Below are 4,678 nucleotides of genomic sequence, written 5' to 3'. Positions count from 1 at the left end.
TAAACCACCATAACAGGATACTCCTCCAATGTCCAACTTAAGGACTTTAACTAAAAGTGCTAGGTGGGAGACAACCCACCACGGTATGGTCGCTTCTTTTTCAATTTATTTCTTGTTGATTGCTTTCATTTTTCCTTTTCAATTTCAATTTATTAAACCTGGAATCATGCATAGCATTCATGTCAACCATTGCATTCTGCATTTTTCATGCATAAAAAAAAAGGGGTGCACGACGCGACCACATGCCCCATGCGATCGCGTCATATTGCGAAAAACACCACCCGCGCGACCGCGTGACCCACGCGGCCGCGTGATATATATATCGGCGTAAGGATCCAACGAACAGAAAGTTAGGCTGGAATCGTGCGGCCCTTGTGCGTTTTGCACAAATTGGCCCACGCGATTGCATGCCCATGCGATCGCGTCACTTACACAATACCAATCCCACGCGACCGCGTGAGCGACGCGATCGTGTCGCATGGATTGCACATCACCCCAAAAGGAGACAGAGAGTTGCGCTTAAACGGCGCTGGAATCGTGCATTTACCACGAATTCCAGCGACGCGATCGCGCGACCCACGCAATCGCGTCACCCTTCTTTCCCCCCTCACATGCGATCACGCGCCTCACGCGATCGCGTCACTCCCAATTTCATCCCAACCACGCGACTGCGTGCCCCACGCAGCCGCGTGGATTTGAAAATATAACCCCCCAGCCCGCGAACCCTATCAGTCGCGCAGCCCCCCACCCCCAACCCTCTTCCCCCTCTCTGCTCCTCCTTCCTCCTTCCTCCTCCAGCATCACCCAGCTGCCACCAACGCCACCCCCTGGACGCCACCGCCGTCCAGACGCCGCCGCCGCAACCCCCTCCCCTCCCTTCTTCTTCCTTCTTCCTCTCCCCTCCCCTTTCCACCACTGCCCACCACCAACCACCACCGACCATCAGCCGCGCCCCCCTTCTCCGTCACCCAACCGCCCCCCTTCTTCTATCACTCACCCTAAAACCTCTCCGCCACTGCCCCCTCAGCCGCCACCGCGACGCCGTGCCCCGCCACCGCGCCGGACGTCGCCGCAGCCACCTTCTTCCCCGTTCCACCCCTCCCGCCTACCAGGTTCCGCAAAACGCAACCCCCTTTTATCCGTTCGTTGTTTTTTGTAATTTTTTCCGTTTCTGTTGATCATTAGGATAGATAGATATGCATGCTGTAGTGGATTTTTAGGTTGTTAGGTAGCTTAGGCTGTGGTTAGTGGATTTAGGTCTGTTTACTTGCACTGTTCCTGTTTATGTTTTATTATAACTGCAATTCTGCTGTTCCTGTGACCTCATTCATATGCTATGATTTCTTGCAATTGCTGCTTGTTACTCTAAATTTTCTTGTTTCTATTCGTTACTGGTAACTGTAGCATGTTTTTAATTCATATGAACTGCTATGATTCCTGTTTATTTTCCGGGACAATCCAATTTTATCCGGAATGCTGCCCAAATTTTTTATAAATTATTTTCATTCATGTTTTGGTTTGGCATTTTTGCACTCTGTTTTACTCTGCTTTAAACTGTTTCATGAATGCTATGGCAAACTTTCTTACCCTCTTTGATTTCCTGGTTCATAAACTGCATTTGTGATTCACTGATTCCAATTTTTGCTTTCTCTATTTCTATTCGAATCAGCATCACCCTGTTTTCCTTGTTTGATTATGAGTACTTCTATTCTTACCTGTGAATCCTTGTTATATGGATTTTTTTTCTTCTCTATGCCACTTACTTTAACCCGCACTTTCCTAACTCACTAACTTTAATTTCCTAACTTCTTTTTCAAATTCTAACCATACTAACCCTTTTGATCTCTTTTCTGATTATTTTCACTTTCCTCTAACTTTCTAACCATGGCATATTGATTATTTTTTTCCAATTAACATACATTCATCATATTTCTTATACTCATTTTCCTTATTTTATTTCTCCTTTGCCGCTTTGAGTTTCCTTTGTTTAATTGCCTATTTGCATTACTATTTTTATCATATCCTGGTTTTCTGTTTTTCAGGATGTCTGTCTCACAGAGGAAAGGCAAAGGCAAAGCTACTGGCAAGCGGAAGAGAGGAGATTCCTCCCAGTCCATCATTGCTCTAATTCACGATTCTTCATGGTGGGAGAAGAACTTCACACAGCAGGAGAAAGCTGACCAGCTGCTCCCTGCAAATGACCCTATCAAATTTGCAAACCGGTACTATAAACTGAAGTACCCAGCTTTTGCAAACTCCAGAAATCTATACTTGGAACGAACTCTGAAGATTCCAGAAGCCCTTCAGCAGTACACCACTGAGCAAATCAAGCAAAGGGGCTGGTTCTTTCTGGAAAGAACACTGATAGAGGTCAATTCCTCTTGGGTACGGGAATTCTACTGCAACTACTATCTCACTACCCTAGATGCAGTGCACCTGAGAGGAAAACAAATTCTGGTCACTGAAGAGGCCTTAGAGGACATTCTTCGGCTCCCAGCCAAGTCCGATAAGCCTGATGGTTATTCAAAGGCCGAGGAGGACATGCGTCAGATGCAGTTTGATTGGGATGCCGTGAAGGCACGGATAGCTCTCGACCCGACAGTTCGTTGGGAGATGGGTCAGGACACTACCATGCCTAGAGGGATCAAGAGAGCATACTTAAATGATGAGGCTCGGTTATGGCATCAGATCTTGAGTAATTATGTGATGCCAAGTACTCACGAGACGGAGATCCCGGCTGCTATGATCACCCTCCTTTGGTGTGTGCTGGAGGGTAAGGACATTTATCTGCCATGCTTCATTCGGCACTATATGGCCAGGGTCCACATCCGAGGCACCCTCCCTTTTCCATATCTGGTTACACAGCTTGGCCGTCGAGCTGACGTGACATGGGAGGATGCCGATGAGAGACCACCAGCGGCGGATTGCAGGAAGATCATTCCGCACATCCGGAACTTCTTAGCCTTGGGCCACAGACCACCGCCATTCACTGCTACTGATGAGTCAGCCCCACCGTCTGCTGGACCCTCTTCCTCTACTGTTGTACCACCTACCACTGCACCTCCACCTGCCACAGAGCCTGTCTATCATCTGGTGTACCGCTTGTTCCGACGACTTGACCAGATGGAGCGTCGCAACAAGCGGTGCTATGAGCACCTAAAGCTGATGATACGATCCGGTGACATCCCCTCCGAGTCCGACACACCATCCGAGGCATCTGAGGAGGAGGCGGATGCGCCTGAGGCAGAGACCCATCCCCAGGAGGCAGCAGCAGCCGCACCACAGGCAGTGGTCCCACATCAGATTGAGGCTGCGGATCTTGAGATCCCGATCCAGTCAGCCCCTCCTCCACAGCAGCCAGACCCTCAGCCCACCACCACCACTGAGACTCCAGCTACCATCCCTCCCAGTGATGACACTCCTTCACACCCGGCTTGATTGAGCATCAGGGACGATGCTTCCTTTTAAGTGTGGAGAGGTCGCCATCTCTGGCGTTTATTTTGGTGAACCACTACATACTTTTTCTTTTATTTTGGATATTTTTCTGTATTTTTCTTTTTATTGTTATTTTCTGAGTACTTATACATTGCTTTTATGTATTTTTACTCCATTTTCTACATTTTGCATCTTTAGCTCATATTTTAGCCATTTAGTTTATTTTAGTTATTTAGTTTAGTTTGCAATTCTGATTTATTAGTGGATTAATTAGTATAGTTTACCCTTTTTAGCATAAGAAAGTATAGTTTAAATAGAAAAATATAAAAAGGAAGTAAGCTAGGAAATTGAACATTTCAGATTTAAATCCACAAACCTTATATATAGCATTACATTATGTAGTTAAGCTGACAACATTTCATCAAGGAGGAACATTAAAACTTTAAAAAGCTACCCTAAACAATTTTTTTATGAGAATAATGGAAATTTTTAACTAAACCGGCATACAATATATAAATGATATATGATGCTTGAGTTAGAGAACACACAACCTGTGAGTCTTGAGCTTAAATTGTATGGATACATTCAAACCATAATTTTATTTCTGTGTGTTACATTTCTTTTTATTCTGATGTTCTTTCCTTTGCTTTAATCTATATGTCCAATTATAGAATATAGAATAGATACATACCAAGAGAATGATTGAGGCCATCATTTAATTTTAGCTTACTTACCCCAAATTAGCCTACCTTTTACATCACCCTTGTTAGCCCCCTTGAGCCTTTTAAAACCCCTTTATTCTATTTAACCAAATCACTAGCCTTAAGCAGAAAAACAAAAGAAAATCCCAAGTGAATCCTTGGTTAGCTTAAGATAGAAAATTACAAATAGAGTTAAATGTGGGAAACCTTTTGGGAACATGGATGATAGAAACAAAAAGGCAGAAAAGTTAAAAGGAATAAAAATAAAATTTGGGAAGCATGCTCATGAGAAAATCTAGGTGATTCAATTTCCATGTGCATCAAAAAAAAATTTTAGATTCAACATTCATTATAGTTGAGTGAAATAACTACGTTGGACCTCCAACTTCTTTTACCTTACCAAAAGTCTGCTTTACAGTATTTATTTATTTTAATTGCCATTTACTTTACTTGTCATTTAAATTACTTGCTTCTCATCTTCTAAACCCCGATTACAACCTTTATAGCCAATAATAAGAATATACTTCCTCGCAGTTCCTTGA

Source organism: Arachis ipaensis, chromosome B9 (assembly GCF_059453495.1).
Source record: "Arachis ipaensis isolate K30076 ecotype BB chromosome B9, ASM5945349v1, whole genome shotgun sequence".
Classification (NCBI taxonomy): domain Eukaryota; kingdom Viridiplantae; phylum Streptophyta; class Magnoliopsida; order Fabales; family Fabaceae; genus Arachis; species Arachis ipaensis.
This window is presented reverse-complemented; position numbering follows the sequence as displayed.